The sequence below is a fragment of the Mesoplodon mirus genome (assembly GCF_964341445.2).
Source record: "Mesoplodon mirus genome assembly, chromosome: 16".
Lineage (NCBI taxonomy): Eukaryota > Metazoa > Chordata > Mammalia > Artiodactyla > Ziphiidae > Mesoplodon > Mesoplodon mirus.
Genome location: NC_138992.1, coordinates 26,514,364 through 26,534,853, shown reverse-complemented (window position 1 = coordinate 26,534,853; position 20,490 = coordinate 26,514,364). Strand labels below are relative to the sequence as shown.

Genomic DNA, 20,490 nt, shown 5'->3' with positions numbered 1-20,490 from the left:
GTAAGGTGCAGTGAGAGCTGATTCAGGAGTGGATATGGGTCACATATACTAGAGGAAGGGGACCCTTGAAAGACGGGGAGGCAGACATTTGGGTAACTTAAGCAATAGCAATAAAACGTTGATAATTATTCTAGTAGAGAAATTGCGAGTTTCTTTGGAAGAACATAGCAGAACATATAAATTATTCTAGGCCATAGTTTTTCTTGAATAGTGTACACTACCTTAAAAAACTTCAGTTTTTAAAAAAATATTTATTTTTAGCTGCAGACTCTTTGTTGTGGTGTGAGGACTTCTCTCTAGTTGTGCTGTATGGGCTCAGTAGTTGCGACGTGTGGGCTCAGTAGTTGTGACATGTGGGCTCAGTAGTTGTGACATGCGGGCTTAGTTGCCCCGTGGCATGTGGGATCTTAGTTCCCCAACCAGGGATCAAACCCGCGTCCCCTGCATTGGAAGACAGATTCTTAACCACTGGACCAACAGGGAAGTCCCAAAACTTCAGTTTGATGAGAGTAAAAAGGCAAAAGCAAATGAAAATACAAGAAATAACATCAAATAGATACACAAACAATTACAGTGGCAAAGAGTTGCTGAGATATTTTGAACAACAAAAGCTAGGTGCTATCTGGGAAAGCTTCAGGAAGTAAGAAGCATGATGTTCTACTAGATGTGGCAGTTTCAGTTTTATTGAAACTTCAAGATTCCTTCCACTTTCCAGTTCTAGTGTTGACCTGAAATAAAGAGGCGGCCAGATATTTCTCCAGCAAAGATGGATTTATTCCAGATCAGCAGAGAATTGCGACCATGAGGAGACACGCAAGTCCCCACGCAGCAAGGAAGGAGGACCCTTTCGTAGAGGAGAAAAGGAAGTTGGGAGGGCTGAAGTAAACAGAGTCCATGGCTTTTCATTGGCTGAATCCTCGCCAAGGAAGAAGAGTTTTTCTTCTGTTGATCTTTGCAGTCATCGCGGGGCACGAGAGCTCCCCCTTCTGGTCTCTCGACTCTATTTAATTGAGATTTCTGTTCAGTAATTTTTTTACAGGCTCCACTTGTTTATTGCTTTGTTCGTACTATCTTGTTCACAAAGCCCCAAAGGATGCACAGGGATAGAGGGAGGTGAGTATTCCAGGTGCCTCTGCCTCTCCATCTCAAGATTCTTGGAAGAAATAGGATGTAAGCAATGATTTGGGGAACAGCAAGTGGTGTGTGGAAGAGAGGGGGGAACAAAGCATCCTGAGTGGCGGGATAGGGCTGCTTGCAGTCATAGATGAGTCACACAGGAGGAGCAGTAAGCTTGGCTCACCAGCCCGCGTGTGCTGGGAGGAATATCCAGCTTATGTGCTCTGAGGGTGTACTACGTGCCAGGCTCTGAATGACACATTTTACATACATTCTCTTATTCCTTCCCCTCAGTCACCTAGGGAGCTGTGCACTATTAGTACCCTCTTTTTACAGATGAAGACATTGAGGCTCAGGGATGACTAATAAAGTTTTCCAAATCACACAGCTGGTAATTGCTAGAGGTTTTAAATCCCCAATCTGGTTCAAATCCAAAGCTCACTCCTGGAGCCCTCAGGCCAGTGAGATAAGCAGCACAGGACAGGGGAACAACTGTGTCTGTAACATCAGCATCTGAAAGGCATGTGTCCGTCTACAGGGCTCACAGTTAATTCTGTCAAGTCCTGTTTGAGGTACAGAAGACTGTGTACATCAAGTCATTCTCATTTAGTAGATTGGAAGGCTGAAGAGCAAAAGGTTCAGCCTCTGATGTAAAGAAAATGAGCAGCCGAGCCCGTAGTAGGATTTTGCTCATTTCTGGGGTAGATTCTTTATTTCTGTTACATACTCAGCAGAATTAAGTCTCTGCACACTTAATTGTTTTTGGTCTCAGAAGAAGCTTATCTGTGAATAACAACTATGGAATGTGGTTGTGAATAATAAAGTGAGAGTTTCAATTTCCATTGCTGTTCAGTTTACATAGACATCAAGGGAGCAAGGATTTCAGATTAATTATGATAGAGCACATTAAATAACACAGGTCAGTGGTTGCATTACTTATGTGGAAACACTTTCATTGGATCCTTTCAAAAGTAGGTTTTAAACAATATCCTCAAGGATTTACCTCCAGACTAAAAAAAAAATGCATTTAATAATGCTATTTGAAGGGATTTTTTTTCATTATCCTTCAGTAATAGCCACATTAGAGGCTTTCTCTGATGGCTCAACATTTGAGTATATCTCATACCCACAAGCCTAGTGCATTAAAATCTGAATCTAGCACTGCAAGTCTTGTGCTAGAAGTTTGGGACTGATTGACGCTGCTCTTAAGATCATATTTTAATTGTTGTGGCTGAGAACATTGCCACTGCTTTCAAAATCTCCAGGAACTTGTTTCTTTTCTCATCCAGGTTTTCTAGAACTCTCCCTGAACTTCATTACATCTGCCAACATGTACACAGGAGTGCTCAACTCATCTATAGAGGCTAATCACTTTTATCCCTAGTAAGCATATCTTACATTCCTTCTACAACTAGCACATGAAAAAAGCCTTCTGACTTTATGATAAAATAATGAAGAAAAATATTAAATCTGTTACCAGGTGAATGAATATAACTAGTTAAAAATGAATTTTCTCTTTCATTGCTCGGCCTCTGCTAGTTTAGAATTCCACCATTTGGAGTGGTTTAATATTTGAGAAGGAAAAGTCTTGTTTTATAAATACATACATACATACAGACAGACGTACAGATGAACAGATTAAATTTAATTTTGTATAAGCAAGAGTCCAGAAGATATGACTCAAGGGCAAGTTGGGCAATTGAGGCTTATATGCCTTCCTGAGCTAAGGATTGGGAAAGGGCCTGGGGCTTCACAGGGGAGGAGGGTAATTCACAGACGATAGGAAGAACAGATGGTTGGTAATTAGAAGTTTACCCTGCTATACAAATAGGTCTTTTGGAAAAAAAATTTACCTCTGGTAATAGCTCTTTTTCTAGTCTAGGCTTCCTGTCTAAAGTCTTTTAGGTAGTTAAGGGAGAAGTGAAAGTTTTTTCCTGAGTCTGCCGGGTCTTGACTGCCTTCAGCTCAAAATAACCCAGATGCCAAAGTGACATATTTTGGGGTCGTCTATTCTGCTCCCCTTCAATTGCTATCACTTAAAATGGACATTTTGTCTCTTACCTCATATCCCCCAGCCAAGATTTAGATTTGTAAGGAAAGAATGTTGCTCACCATTCCGGTTCTACAAAGATCAAGTCCTTAGCTACTGCAATTGCTGATCTACAAGTACACCCTGAAAGGAATTCAGGATGAAGTATTCTGTGTACTGGATATATGAGCCCCTAGATGGTTAAAATGTATATCTAAGGAAGAATTTCAAAGACCCCAGATTCTTGCATCTTGCCATACCTAGAAAAGCACTAAAGGACTTCCCTTGTGGTGCAGTGGTTAAGAATCTGCCTGCCAATGCAGGGAACACAGGTTCGATCCCTGGTCCTGGAAGATCCCACATGCCACGAAGCAACTAAACCCGTGAGCCACAACTACTGAGCCTGCGCTCTCCAAGCCCATGAGACACAGTTACTGAGCTCATGCGCCACAACTACTGAAGCCCAAGTGCTCTAGGGCCCATGTGCTGCAACGACTGAAGCCTACGCGCCTAGAGCCTATGCTCCGCAACAAGAGAAACCACCGCAATGAGAAGCCCGCGCACCGCAATGAAGAGTAGCACCCGCTCTCCACAACCAGAGAAAGCCCGTGCACAGCAACGAAGGCTCAACACAGCCAATAATAAATTTAAAAAAAAAAAGCACTAAAATCATTGACTGGGATATCTGATCTTCGTGACTAGCAATAACCTTTCACTGAGATCTTGACTGCATGTTCTCCCTAGCCAAAATTCACATATATATGTACTGGCTTCTCCTCTACCACTTCAGAGAAGTTCCTAGGAGCTATCTGACAGGCTGTCTCCTGGGCTACAGTCCTCACTAAGACACCGAATAAAACCCAGCTCATAGCTCTTACATGGTGCATTTTTTAAAAAGTAGACTTTGTAGGAAAAAGAACAATAGTTTTAGAAACATTTTGATTATTTAGGTGTCATTTTTCTAGGTTTTATATTAATCAGACAGATTTTCTAGATTCTTGACTTTTTCTCCTTTCATGTTGTCTGTTTTATTTCATTTTTGCTTTGCAAGCTAAAATACTTGGTTTAAAACTCTCACAAAAGTAGGCAATTACTGCAATAGAGTATGATAACAATTCATTAAAACTCTTGATCAGTTTAGGTCTTTCCTCAAGCTCTCTCAGCCTTACCTCCCACATCTTTTAAAGGAATTTTATACCTAAAATATTCCTTTTTCTTTTTCTGTATTTGAATAAGTGTTCTGACCAGCCGTGTGACCTTGGGCAAGACACTAAGGCAATTTTTCCTCATCTATAAAATAAGAACATAGTTTGCTATCTTTGAGGCTTGAATGAGGAAGTGTATGTGAAGCTCTCCGTGAGCTGTGAAGTCTTATAGGAACACCTATGAAGTATTAATAACCTTCCTGTCCTGCTTTCTAATGTACTGAATATATACATTTACGTCTTCCAATTTTGATGTCCACAACCTAATATCTCAGATAGGCTTCCATTAGTCAGTATTGCTGAGAGAGCTCTCTAAAATGGAGCTGGGAGGCCATTGAGGAAGTGTGACTTGTGCACATCTCAGCTGGATGGAATCTGAACTTTGACCTCGTATTGTCTTAACACAGTCATCCAGGCAGATGCCCAATATTCCAGAAACTCAAGGTACTTATTGGACCCCTTAATCCTAAATAACTCATGACAGCTTATCCCTTAAGAACAAATATTTCCTTTCTCGCATCAGAGTCAATCATAATTCTTGCCAGAAACTTTAACAGCCTTGTGGATTTGCCTTTATATAAACCCCTGACTCTTTCCCTTCCCCGAGCACTCGTTTGATTTTATCTGAATCTCTGTCTCTCAAATTGCAATTCCTAAAACTCCAAATAAAGTCTTTTCTTATCTGCAGTCTTCTGGGTTTCTTGGTTGACAAAGTCTAGGTCAAACACTCCCCCAACCCGATTCTCTTTTTTAAAATGTGCCTTGGGCTTCTCTGTTGCAGCCTGTCACTTTCCAGCTCTGTGCTCATCATCCACATGGGAATGGTTTATCCCTTTTCAAAACTCTCTTCCAGAAAGTGAATTGGTCATGCTTGCAGCTCATTACTTCTCAGATTGGCTTTCCTTGTGTTTTTTCCCCCTTAAAAAATGGAGAAACAGTGTTTCTGGTACCTTGTTTGCAAAGATCAGGCCCCTCACTGCAGGTATCCAACTCTTGTAAAACTTTTATCTCACAGCCCTTCAGCCATTTCTGCAATGTACTACTGTCTTCACAGAGCTACTGCAAACCTCCAACAGAGCAGCTGAGTCTGCACATATGAATTTGCAGCAGAACCTCCTACAATGGCCTGATGACCACTGATATGGTGAAGGGGAGGAAAATATGCCACCCCGAAACATGCCTCTATGGCATATGGATTGTTTTGAGTTGGTTATTTTTAAGAAACAGCAGACACAGGTGAAGCTCGGAAAACTGAGTAGAAGTTATCTTTTGTAAGAGACATTTACATTTCTAAGGGAAATGTCCATTTTAAGAATGTCTTCCTCTTTCTACCAGGAAGAGAGTGTGATTCTAAATCTCCAGAAACTCTTATCAAAGGAGAAGGCAACAATTTAAATCTGTCACAGACCTACTAGAGAATGGACTTGAGGATATGGGGAGGGGGAAGGGTAAGCTGTGACAAAGCGAAAGAGCGGCATGGACATATATACACTACCAAATGTAAGGTAGATGGCTAGTGGGAAGCAGCCGCATAGCACAGGGAGATCAGCTTGGTGCTTTGTGACCGCCTGGAGGGGTGGGATAGGGAGGGTGGGAGGGAGACGCAAAAGGGAGGGGATATGGGAACATATGTATATGTATAACTGATTAAATTTGTTATAAAGCAGAAAAAAATAAAAATAAAAATAAAAAAATTAAAAAATTGAAGAATAAAAGCCATATGATCATCTCAATAGATGCAGAAAAAGCTTTTGACAAAAAACAAAAAAAAATTTAAATCTGTATAACAAGTTTACCCTTGTTTGCTGTGCTTTTCCTAGTAACCTCCCATAACTACCCCCAACCCCAAGGTCTTCTTTTGTCTTTAGCTGAAGGTGGTATTTAAGGTAGTAGCTTGGGCCATTTTGGGGAGTTATTCAGTTTTCCTGAGTAGCTCCCATGTGTACAGGAGGTACACATGTTATTAAACTTCTGTTAGTTTTTCTTTTGTTAATCTGTCTTTTATTATGGGTGTGTGTGTGTGTGTCTCAGCCAAGAACCTCTAAGGGTAGAGGACAATTATTTTTCCTCCCCTGCAATGGAAAAGTCTTGTCTCTGAGAAAACAATTTTGAAGCAAGTTCATTAAAAAGAAAACTTGAAAAAAATTTAAAAGTAGAGACTATATCATGTTACAATCGAGGTACTCTGTCCATCAAGCCTAAAAAAGGCAAGGGATGTTTTTGATTATTGAATCAGTGCCTAGAGACTATAGTTCTATTTTATTAGAATATTTTCTCTTGGGCTTAATAATATCTTGCAAGGAATGGAGTTATATTGGGTCATTCAATATTTAGAAAAAGGAACTTGTTGAAATGCTAGAATTCCAGGATGTAAGTTTTCTGGGAACTTGTCCAATGTTGGGACACTGGGTAAGTGAGATCATGGAACTTCTTAGAATTTGTTTAATCTTTGGAGCCTTGGCTCTGTATTGAAATGCTGTGGACATTAATAGATAGGGACCATTCACAATCATGTCTAGACCAGAGGAAGGGATGGAACTTGTTACGGAGGTCTGGTGAATGACTCATCACATCTTTATTTCAAGAGTTCTATTGTTGGGACTTCCCTGGTGGCACAGTGGTTAAGAATCCGCCTGCCAATGCAGGGGACACGGGTTTGAGCCCTGGTCGGGGAAGATCCCACATGCTGTGGAGCAACTAAGCCCGTGCACCTCTACTACTGAGCCTGTGTTCTAGAGCCCGCGTGCCACAACTACTGAGCCGTGCACCTAGAGCCTATGCTCTGCAACAAGAGAAGCCACCACAGTGAGAAGCCCGTGCACTGCAACGAAGAGTAGCCCCCGCTCGCCGCAACTAGAGAAAGTCCACGCACAGCAATGAAGACCCAATGCAGCCAAAAATAAATGAATAAATTTATTTTTTTTAAAGTTCTATTGTTTTGTGATTTCAGAGATCTGACTTAAGCATTACTACATGACAACCACTAGATGGCAGGAGTGAACAACATAAAAAAGTACAACCTGGCTTCTAACAGGGAAAACTTTTCTCTACCTCTCCTCCCCTTTTTATAATCTCTTGCCTTCCCTCATTCCTCTACTTTTCTTCTCTCTCTCTTATTGTATTTGTATTTCTAGTTATAATTTTAAATAACTGATTCTCAAGAATCACATAACTGATTCTAAAGAATCAGATCTGAAAAACAGGTTGTTCCATGTACTTATAATTTGAATACTAAAGCACAAATTATTTTTTCTAATTCAAGAGGTCTTATATAACTACTTTCTACTTAAGCTGAGGATAAAGCTTCAGAGGTTTTTGAGGCTCAGAAATCCTCCTGTTTCTGTCCCAACTGGCAGTCTCACACTGGCAGGCAGAGGGGGTGGCTGTGTGCAGACAAACGGGGCTGAAGGAATAGATGGGAGGGGCCCTAAGGCCTCTGGAGCTTTGTGTAAACCCATAAGCCGTATTACTTCTCTGTGATACTATGAAAGGAGTAGTTTGATAATGACCAAAGTGCTGTGCTGAAGCTGTTCCTAAACACACATACACACATACACACAGACACACACACACGGACACACACACAGATAGACACACACACCAGACACACAGACACAGACACACACACAGACATGGACACACGGACACAGACACAGACACACACACGGACACACACACATAGATACACACAGACACAACACCAGACACACACAGACATGAACACACACAGACACACACACGGACACACACAGATACACACAGACACACACAGACACGGACACACACAGACACACAAGACACGGACACACACACATGGACACACACACACACAGACACAGACACACACACACAGACACACACACACCCCTCAAACCCAAAAAACACCACAACTTGGCCATAGGCAGCACTTGAGAAATGAGCTATCGTTTTACTAATCCTTTCAATGGAGGAAAATTCACTGGTTTGAATTAACAGCCATGCAATTGAGCCCCGCGTTTGAGAGATGTGACTTAGGCTCTCTGTTCTCTCTCTTTCTTGGAGTCATTGTTCCCTGCTCAATAAATCTTCCTTTCATTTTAAAATTTATTTTTCTATTCTCAATGGCTTCTCCTTTTGAAGACTAGTGTTCTGATTTCTTAAGGGCAGAATTTGAATTTTGTCCCCCAATCCCTCAATCACTCAAAGGCAGGCTTCAGAGAGCTTCTTGGAGGTTAGCGATACCTCTTGGGGTGCTCCTTGACTATGACTGGTAATCCAGGGGTTTTGCAAGGTCTAGCTGTTGTATTTTTTCAGACTCTGGGAATTAGGGAATTGAGGAAGACCTAACCCTTCCTCCCTCTCTCTGTCCTTTGTCCTTCTCTCTGTCTCTGTCTCTGCCTCTCTCTCTTCCTCTCTCTCTCTCTGTCTCTCACATACACACACACACAATACTCACAAACATACAAATGAGAGAAGGAAACACACATTCTAGTTTAAAATTAAACCTGGCCAAAACAAATGGGATTATGAAAATCCCTTTTGAGACTGTTGATTCACTTTTCTCCTGTTGCAGAAGTTAAATACCAGGACTTGATAAAAGATTAAGAGAGAGGAATAGTCTACAAAGTGAGGTAATTTCTGGGATCATTGGAATTTACATTTATATCCAATTTACATTGGATAAGAGCTACATAAGCTCCAACAAAACTCAGAGAATTCAGGGTATAATTGTTCATTCCAACTGTTCTTTGTCTGAATTGCAAAGCAGCACCTGCACAATTAATATGATCATTTTAAGTAAGTGGACTGGTCAACACTGTGATACTGTCACTTATCAGGATAGGTTCTTAGCCAAGGTGCTTAACACTCTGAGCTACAGTTTTCTCATTTGTAGAACAAAGTTGATAATATCTACCCCATGGTGTTGTTCTGAGGGTGAAGTGAGAAAACATGTGTAAAGTGTCTGGCATTGTGCCTGTTCATAGTAGTGCTTAATGAATAGAAGTTATTAATTTTGGAGAAGGGATGGGGGAGGAGTAGAAGGCGGACAGTGGAGTTAAACAGACCTCGGTTTAGATCCTCTACTTTGTGTCCTACAGACCGAAGATCTCGGGCCAGCTACTCAATTCTCACCTGCAAAACGGTAATAATGCCACATTGTCTCCTGGGTTACTGTGCCTGCCATGTGGTAATAAGTCTACAAACGGTAACTAGTATTATTGATATTACCTGTTCGTTCCTTAAAATATTTATTGAAACCAAACCATGTTATCTGTTTAGGACTGCATTGAGTGGCAAGAGAGGCTATACAAAAGAATCACGTGATGGTGTTTGCTTTCAAGAGGCTGGCAGCTTTGCTGAGGGGTAAAAACAAGTGAAAACCTGGTCACTTAGTGTAACAGTGTGAAATAGTCAACTGTCCGTAAAAAGTGATATGGTGCATAATCAAGTCTGGTAGATTGCAGAAACAGGAGCGAATGTTGGGGGTCACCATTGTTGGGGAGGACCTATAGTAAAATTCTGGAGGGTTTTGAAGGATGAGTAGGATTTGCAGATGTGGGGCCTGAAATGGACAAATATAAGGTGTGTCAGCTATATGTAAATTGGGTAACCAACAAGGACCTACTGTATAGCACAGGGAACTCTGCTCAATATTCTGTAACAACCTAAATGGGAAAAGAATTTGAAAAAGAGTAGATACATGTGTACGTGTAACTGAATCACTTGGCTGTATACCTGAAACTAACACAACATTGCTAATCAACTATACTCCAATATAAAATAAAAAGTTTAAGAAAAAGAAAAATAAATAAAGTATGTCAGATAAGGACACATGCTATGGAGAAAAATAACAGGGAAGGATCAGAGGGAGTGCTGGATGGGTTACCACTTTAAATAGGGTGGAAGGCAAGGCTTCACTGAGAAGTCCTCAGGAGAAGTTGCCAACTGAGCAAAGAAGATGAGGGAGCGAGCCAGGTGGATATCAGGGGAGAGAGAATTCCAGGCTGAGGAAACTCCAGGTACAGAGTTCCTGAAACAGAAGCACGCTTGGAATGTTGGAGAAATAACACGGAGGTCTGTGTGGCTACAGTAGAGACAGCAGTGGGGAAAGGAGAAGGAGAAGGGGATGGAGAAGCAATATTTTGGGGTGGATGGTAGAGGAGCGTGGGAAGTCATGTAGGACACTGTGTTCCGTTTTAAAGACTTTGGCTTCACTCTGAGTGAGGAGGGAAATCACTGAAGGATTTGAGCACAGGAATGGCAAGACCTGACTTCTGTTCACAAAGGATCGTTCTGGCTGCTGTTTTGCACAATGGGCTATAGAAAGCCAAGGGTGGAAGCAGAGAAATCATTCAGGAGAAATTTGCAACAACACAGGTGAGAGTTGATGGTGTCTTGAATCAAAATATCAGAAGTGAGAAGAGTTTGGATTCTGAAATTCTGGATATATTTAGAACTACCAGGAATCACACATAAACAATGATCTCATGAGGTACTTTTGAGATAGTTAACCTTCAAACCCTTCGCTTTAGATTTATTACATTTTAGAGGTGATGAGAGAAATTGTAGGGTTGGTTGTTCTTGGTTTTTGATTGTTTTTTTACATGGTAGGTTTTAAAATTCTTTCTGTCCTTTACCTCTATAGCACTGTTCTGGTTTGATCCCTATCTTTCACCCTGCATTTTGTCTCCTTCACTCTATGTCCTTCCCTCATCTTTTCATCCATCCATCCATCCATCCATCCATCCATTAATCCCTTTACTCTTTGGGAACTCGTGATGTACCAAGTTTCAGAACTAGTGCTTGTGATTGAGAGATGAATATAGCTCATAAAAAACTCATAGTCTAATAATGGGGACAGGCAGGTAAACAAGAAAAAGTGAAACAGTTTGACAGGAGCTATGTTAGAGAGATTAAAGACAAAATGTGGGGCTTCCCTGGTGGCGCAGTGGTTGAGAGTCCGCCTGCCAATGCAGGGGACACGGGTTCGTGCCCCGGTCCGGGAAGATCCCACATGCCGCGGAGCGGCTGGGCCCGTGAGCCATGGCTGCTTAGCCTGCGCCTCCGGAGCCTGTGCTCCGCAACGGGAGAGGCCACAGCAGTGAGAGGCCCGCGTACCACAAAAACAACAACAACAACAACAAAACCCCACTAACATACTGTATGATTCCATTTATATGAAATATCCAGTATAGGGAAATGCAGAGAGACAGAAAGAAAGACTGAAAGTGGTTGCCAGAGGCAGGGGAGGAGGGGAACTGGAAAGTGACTATTTAAATTGGTACAGAATCTCCTTCGGGGTGATGAAAATTTTTTTAAATTTTTATTTTATATTGGAGTATAGTTGATTTACAATGTTGTGTGATGATGAAAATATTTTGAAATGATAGCAGTGATGGTTTCATGCCATTGTGAATATACTAAATGCTACCAAATTATACTTTGAAATGGCTAATTCTGTTATGTGAATTTCATCTCAAAAATATATTGGCACAATAACACAAGATTTAAATGCAGTATTCAAAAGTAATGTGCTGTCAAGAATGCAGATTGGGACAGTTCTAATTTTCGCATATGTCTAGAGAGAAATGTCAGGCAATTTGATTTTACTATGTAAAGGCTGTTCATCATTAACCTGGTTGAACACTAGAAAAGGAATTTTTTATGAATAAAACAAAGCAACTGACACACAAGTTTCAGAAGCTTAGATAATTTAAATGAAGACAAATTTTCTCTTTTTGGATGACATTTACTGACTGGAAAGTCTGTATTGTTATCTTGAGGATTAATGTCTTAAAATGGCATTGCATGGTTGAAGGTACTGTTTTTCATGTGATTCAAACTGCAAAAAAATTCAGTTCAATATTGCAAATGTATAAATTGATTAAAGTCAGAGTATCTCAGCATACAAATTACTTCCTAGAGGAAAGCATTCATTTTTAGATTAGATATTATTATAAAATGAAAAAATTACAATGTTTTTAAATTATGGACAAATGCCCATAAACTTATCCTATACTAACACAACTATTATTATCTTGTGTATTCCATTACAACTTTTAAAAATAGGGTTCTTTTAAAAAGGATCTTATTTTTGGTCCTCAGAGGCAGAGACCTGAGTTTATCATATTTTCTGTCATAGCAGAGGACATCAGTGGTCTGTTCAAGGCCTTTCTCATTTTATTTTATCTTTCTTCTTCATTTTCAACCCTACTCCAATTTCACATCCCCTTAGTTATTCTATTCTTTAATCTATGTTCATTGAGTTGTATACATACACACATTTTGGAAATATATATTGTGCTGTTTTATCTGTGCTTTTACTTTATATAAATGGTATCATTCAGATCTCATTCACTCCACCTATATTTTTATGGTACTTTCTTCATAGCGCTATCCTTTGTGCTTTTCAACTCCCCTTTTGAGTTTTTTATTTCAACGACTGTATTTTTCATACTCAGAATCTCCAGATTCTGGCTCCTTAGGATTCTGTTCCTGGTTCTTGTTTGTAACATTCTGTTTTGTTTCTTTGTGGATAAATATTTTATTAAACTTTTATTTTACTTAAAATTCTTATTTTAACCAATCCATTAATTTGGCTTCTTCTACCAAGAAGAAGAAGTGTTGGGTTTGTTGTCTTTCTTCTATAGAACTTGTGCTCCTCCTGTTGAATTTAGGGAGTAGGTTCCAGGGAGATACGGTAGGGTGGGGAGCCTCTGATGTTGCCACCTGGGCTAGACCATGCCCTCTTTACATTCCTTCCTCCCCAACACTTGATTTTGCCTTGCCTCTCAGCGACCCACTGTCTGTCTCCCTCAGGGCACAGTTCTTTCCCGATGATTGCTTGTCATGGATAAAATCACCTAGACCTGTGATTCTATAACTTTAGTGTGCATCAGAATCATCAGTCATGTTTGTTAAAACATAGAATGCTGGGCCCAACTCCCCAGACTTTCTGGTACAGTAAGTTTGCGATGGAGAAGAGTATTTACATTTCTAAGAAGTTACCAGTTGACACCATCCTTGGGCTGACCGTGGTGGATGTTTTGAGGGCAACCGACCCACAGCCTGTGCACCCCATACCACCTCCTGTGGAAGCTTAAGCTGTCTGTGTAGCTTTCTCCCTTTGTCTCATAACCATGTCCACCAATGAGAATGCTAATTCGCCAGCTGCCTGCCTTAACAGATTCAAGAACAAAGGGAAAGGCAGTACAGAAATGAGGCAGCACCAAATAGAAGTTATTAATGTGGAGCTGAGGAAAGCTAAGAAGGATGACCAGATGCTGAAAGGAGAAATGTCAGCTCCTTTCCTGATGACGCTACTTCTCCACGCAGGAAAACCGCAACAACCTGGGCACTGTGAATTGGTCTGTTGATAACACTGTCAAAGGCATAAATAGCAAAAATTTGGAAAGCCAGCTCCAAGCTACTCAAGCTGCTAGGAAAGTGCTTTCTAGGAAGAAACAGCGCCCCACAGACAACATAAGCTGGGCTGGTTTGATTCCAAAATTTGTGTCCTTCTTGGGCAGAACTGATTGTAGTCCCATTCAGTTTGAATCTGCTTGGGCCCTCAGTAACATTGCTTCCGAGACATCAGAACAGACCAAGGTTGTGGTAGATGGAGGTGCTATCCCAGCATTCGTTTCTCTGTTGGCATCTCCCCACACTCACATCGGTAAACAAGGCTATATGGGCCCTGGGAAACATTGCAGGTGATGGTTCAGTTTTCCAAGACCCGGTTATCAAGTATGGTGCAGTTGACCTGCTGTTGGCACTTCTGGCGGTTCCTGATATGTCATCTTTAGGATGTGGTTACTTACATAATCTTACCTGGACACTTCAAATCTTTGTTGCAGCAAGAATCCTGCGCCCCCCTTAGATGCTGTTGAGCAAATTCTTCCTCCTTTAGGTCGTCTCCTGCATCATGATGATCCAGAAGTATTAGCTGATATCTGCTGGGCTATTTCCTACCTTACTGATGGTCCAAATGTACCGATTGAAATGGTTGTGAAAACTGAGGTTGTACCCAAACTTGTGAAGCTTTTAGGAGCTACTGAATTGCCAATCGTGACTGCTGCACAAAGAGCCATAGGGAATATTGTCAATGAGACAGATGAACAGACTCAGGTTGTAATAGATGCAGGAACACTGCTAACAAACTAATATTCAGAAGGAAGCTACGTGGACAATGTCAAACATCAAGGCTGGCCGCAAGACCAGACACAAGTTGTAAATCATGGGTTAGTCCCATTCCTTGTTGGCATTCCCTCTAAGGCAGACTTTAAGACACAAAAGGAAGTTGTATGGGCTGTGACCAACTATACATGTGGTGGAACAGTTGAGCAGATTATATACCTTGTTCGTTGTGGCATAATAGAGCCGTTGATGAATCTCCTAACTGTGAAAGATACCAAAATTATTCTTGTTATTCTGGATGCCTTTTCAAATATCTTTCAGGCTGCTGAGAAACTAGGCAAAACTGAGAAACTTAGTATAATGATTGAAGAATGTGGAGGTTTGGACAAAATTTAAGCTCTACAAAACCATTAAAATGAGTCTGTGTACAAAGCTTCATTAAACCTGATTGAGAAGTATTTCTCTGTGGAGGAAGAGGAAGATCAAAATGTTGTGCCAGAAACCACCTCTGAAGACTATACATTCCAAGTTCAGGATGGCACTGCTGGGACCTTCAACTTTTAGATTGTACATCTGAGGCATAAAGTTGTTTGTTATGTACTACGTTTTGTATAAGTTTGTCTTACTGTTTCTCTACTAAGAACTCTTTTTTTTTTTTTTTTTGTGGTACGCGGGCCTCTCACTGTTGTGGCCTCTTCCGTTGCGGAGCACAGGCTCCGGACGCGCAGGCTCAGCGGCCATGGCTCACGGGCCCAGCCGCTCCACGGCATGTGGGTTCCTCCCAGACCGGGGCACGGACCTGCGTCCCCTGCATCGGCAGGCGGACTCTCAACAACTGTGCCACCAGGGAAGCCGTCAACTTCTTTTTTTTAAGATTACATATATAAGCGAGATCATGCAATATTTGTCTCGATTATTTCATTTAGCATAATGTCCTCCAGTCTCATCCATTTTGTCACAAATGGCAGGATTTCCTTTCTTAAAGGCAGAATAATAATCAATTGTATATACATACCAAATTTTCTTTACCTGTTCATCTGTTGGTGAACACTTAGGTTGTTTCACATCTTGGCTATTGTGGGCAATGTTGCAGTAAACATGGGAGCACAGATGTCTCTTTGAAATATTTTATTTTCTCTGGATATATACCCAGAGTGAGATTGCTGGATCATATGGTACTTCTATTTTTGAGAAACTTCCTTTCTGTTTTCCATAATGGTTGTACCAATTTACATTCTTACCAACAGTGCACAAGTGTTCCCTTTTCTCCATATTATTACTGATACTTGTTGTCTTTTGCCTTTTGATAATAGCCATTCTAACAGGTGTGAGGTGATATCTCACTGTGGTTTTGATTTGCCTTTCCCAGATGATTAGTGATTTGAGCATCTTTTCATATACCTATAGACCATTTATATGTCTTCTTTAGAAAAATGTCTATTTAGGGTTTTTTGCACATTTTTAAGTTGAGTTATTGGGATTTTTTGATATTGAGTTGTATGAGTTCCTTACATATTTTGGATATTAACCCCTCAAATATTGATTTGTAACTATGTTCTCCCATTCAATAGGCTGCCCTTTCAATTTGTTAATTGTTTCATTGCCGTGAGGAGGTTTTTAGTTTGACATAGTTCCACTTGTTCATTTTAGCTTTTCTTGCCTGTGCTTTTGGTGTCAGATATAAAAATTAATCACCAAGATCAGCGTCAAGGAGCTTAATCCCTATATTTTCTTCTAGGAGTTTTATGGATTCAGGTCTTCTATTTAAGTCTTTAATCCACTTTGAGTTCATTTTTGTATGTGGTGTAAGATAAAAATCCAATTTCATTCTTTTGCAGGTAGATATTCAGTTTTCCCAACACCATTTATTGAATAAACTATCCTTTCTCCATTGTATATTCTTTGTGTCTTTGTCAAAAATTAGTGGACTGTATATGTGTGGGTTTATGTGATCTCTTTGCTGTTCCATTGGTCCATATGTCTATTTTAATGTCAGTGCCATACTGCTTTGCTTACTATAGTTTTGTAGTATAAAGTCAGGAGATGTGATGTCTCCAAATTTTTTGTTCTTGCGTAAGATTTCTTTAGCTATTTTCGGGTCTTTTCTGGTTCCATATGAATTTAGGATTGGTTTTTCTATTTCTATAAAAATTCCATTGGAATCTTGATGGGGGTTGCATTGAATCTATAGATTGTTTTGGGTAGAGTGGACATTTTGACAATATTAAATCTTCCAATCAATGAACATGAGCTATCTTTCCATTTATTTGTATCTTCTTTGATTTCTTTCATCAGTGTTTTATAGTCTTCAACAAACATATCTTTCATGTCCTTGGTTAAATTTATTTCTAAATATTTTATTTTACTTTTTTGTTGTTATTGTAAATGGGATTATCTTCTTAATGCCTCTTTTGGATAGTTTGTTGTTAGTGTATAGAAACACAACTGATTTTTGTATGTTGATTTTGTATCCTAAACTTTACTGAATTCATTTATTAGTTTTAATAGTTATTTGATGTATAAGATCATGTCATCTCCATGATGTTCTGAGATCCACCCATCTCCTTCTTTGTGCAGCTTCTCTAGGGTCAAGCACAGGTGCAGAGCCAGCATCCTGTGGTAGATTGCTATCTTGTCTGGCCTTCTAATATTTTTATGTACTTTTTAAACATAACACACCTGTAGATTTGTGATGTTTTATTGTCTACCTAGCACCGGTCATTTTAAGGTTTATAGTTATGACACATAATGAGTGTAATGATTTCAGAATACTGTAATATTACATTACTTGGATAAACTATAATTTATTAATTATCCCCTAATGTTGGACATTTGGAATGCTTTCCATTGTCCCAACATGAGTAATAGCATTAAATGTATTAACTTTTTATACCTACAAAAGCATTTTTTGGGTACTTTGCTTTTTTTGTTGTTGTTTCCCTGTATTGTGAAATAGTTAAGGCAGCTTTCAGAAGTACTTTAAGTTCTGGGAGAATCTGCCTCTTTGTGTCTGATTCATTTTCGAGTGGGTGGTGTACTGCTTTAACCTTGTCACTGACAGGAAAGTTCAGATTTTATACTGTAAAAAGAGAAGAGGTCTGTCCTTGCAGTTCTCTTTGACTGAAGTGTTTGCTTTTAGACAATGATTGTACACATTCTTCCATCAACACGCTGGTACTTGATAGTGTCAGTTCTCCTTTGAACTGAAATAGCAATTTCCTTTGTTCATCTGGACTATTTTAAAACTACGGCAGCTCTTATTTAAAAGCCACAGGTTGTGTTCCAGATTAACCCTGTCCAAATTTGGTAATGATGATTAAACCATCGAGGGCAATCAAAATAATCAAATGAAGGAAAAGCACTTATTTTCTAACTTATTTGGCTAAAATGAATGTTCAGATAACATGACTTTAGTTTTCATATAAACCCATAGCATTTTGGTAAGCAACTTCTGAAAATAGGTTAATGAATCATCATGGGAGGAAACTTGAGAATCTTTGATTTAAAAAGGAACATTGGCAGTCATTTAAGTCAATCTACCACACAAAAGAAAAACTCATCTACAGGGTGCGTGATGGTCTATGAGTTTTTGATTAAACCCCTTCCATGGCTAGATTACCACCTTCTCTGTCATCCCATTTATTGACATTTTTGGATAGCTTTAATTAAAAGTTCTCCTTTTATTTTTTTCTTGAATTGAAACCTGTCTTTTTAACATCTACATAAAGATACACTGACTTCCCTTTGTGCCATACAGAAAAAGGTGTATATCTCATTATCATAGTCTTTTGAATATTTGAAGACATCTATATGGTTTCCTCTTAGTGTTCTCTTCTCTCTTATTTAGGATAAATGTCCTTAGACCATGCAGGCTTTTTTCTTTTCCTGTAAACTTTAAGATGATGATGTCTATATCCCTAATCATCTCAAACACTTTCCTGGATATTTTCCAATTCGTCCATGTTCTTAAAACAAGGGTTGTGGGGCAGAAAATAGTGGCTCACAGACACAGTGGAACCATCTCACATTTCTGTGATCTTGACTTGAGATATTTTCTTTACAAATATCTATCTTAGAGACTTCCTCCAAAGTTTATTATCATGTAAGATTTCCCTGTGATATACCTATAGGTACACATTATTTCCAACAGTTTTATTCTAGAACATAGTTACCAAGAAATGGCACCTTACTTCTGAGAATTAGGTGTAAAATTAGTAATTATTAAACTCTTTTATAAGGGCTGTCTCATAAAGCCACATTGCTTTCAATAGGAAATATGGTTTGTAGTAATAGATGAAAAAAAATTATCGTTTTACACTAGAGAGCTAATCTTTAATTGCAGCTTGAATTTCATGACTCATGATGGGAGAAAATAAAATCAAAATAAGAATTTGTCAGTACACTATAACTAGCAATAGGCAGTGTTTGGTGCCTAGAAGATTTGTGGTATAATTATTTTTTAAACATATTAGACTTAGACTAAACGGGATCTTACACATCATACTGTCTTAATTGTACAAGTGACTGACCACTCATTTATCTCAACTATCTGGGAATCATTTGTGTTTTGATAGATTATTCGAGAGGTGATTCTACTCTTTTGTTTTCTTTCTTTATTTTTGTTTTTCTAGTTCCTACTCTACACAGAAAATTGTTTTGATCATTTTGAACATCTTGATTAGATTCAATCAATCTATTTAATAGAAAACAAAATCAGTTAATGTTTAATGACATTTATTATTCAAGTTAGCCACAAGAGTCAATCTAGCAATTCCCTAAAAGCATAATAATAAAAATCTGTGGTATACATAGTGGTGTGTCTTTTTTATATGATGAATTACATTTTAAGATTTTTAAAATTGTGCAGTTTACACACAAGTATAATATGTTTTATATATATATATATATACGCACATGTATATGTGTGTGTGTGTGTATACATATCCATCCCACATAATCTCATAGAAGAACTAGATATCATTAGTGTTTAAAAACACCTTACCCCCAATGAATACACCTCCTGATTTAGCCGTCTTCCCAACAATTGCCCAGTCCAAAATGCAATCTTAGCTTTTTGTGATAATCACTCCTTTACTTTTATGTTTTTACTATCTCAGTATGTATCCATAGGCAATACTTTACTTAATTTTGTCTATTTTGGGCCTGGGTATAAACACCATCATATTTTATACATTTTTCTATGGCTTACTGCTTTTGTTCAACACTATGTGTAATACATCCATATGGATGTATGCAGCATGTTTCATCTATTTTTACCACTGTATGGTAAAAACATGTACTGCTGTATGTATTACAATTTATTTATTCAACTTACTATTGATATACAATCAGATTATTTCCAGTTTTTGCTTGGTTTGTTTTTGTTTTTATCTATTAAAAACCATGCTGCTAGAAATATTTTTTAATATGTCAACTGGCACACAGGTGCAAGAGATTTCCCACCATTTAAATCTAAAAATGGAGGTGCTGGATTGTAAGGTATGTGAATGATCAGCTATACCACATCAGGCCAAACTATTTTCAAAGTAATTATATCAGCCACGTATGAAAGTGTTTCTTATCTTGTATCCTTGCAAATACTTGATGTTGTCAAACTTTAAAAGTTTTTGCCATTGTGGAGGATGTGCTCTGTACTTCCTGTGATTTTAATTTGCAATTCTCTGGTTACTAATGAAATTGAGCCTCTTTCCAAAGGTCTGTTTGAGTGTCCTTTATTTTTGAAGTGCCTGATTAGACTTTTTCCTTTTTAACTCATAGACTAAAAAACAATATTCTTGATATTAGTCATTTATTATTATGCATGCTGCAAACACCCTTTACTAATAGAATTTTTAGTACATTAAATTTTTTTTGAATTGAAGTTCTTAATTTTAATGCAATTGAATATACCAATCTTTTCTTTTTTTTGGTCAGCATGTATTTAATTTTGAGTTCTGTTTAAAAATTTTTTCTTCTCTACCTTGAGGGCATGAAAATAATTTTTTTCTAAAAGGTTTACTGCTT

General features: G+C 38.8%; 1 pseudogene across 1 annotated transcript; it reads left to right on the top strand.

Moving 5' to 3' along the window:
* Positions 1 to 13,452: 13,452 nt before the first annotated feature.
* On the top strand, positions 13,453 to 15,217 carry LOC309792094 (importin subunit alpha-1-like; annotated as a pseudogene). Its single transcript has one exon. The product of its transcript is annotated as an importin subunit alpha-1-like (transcript).
* The last annotated feature ends 5,273 nt before the right edge of the window (positions 15,218 to 20,490 follow it).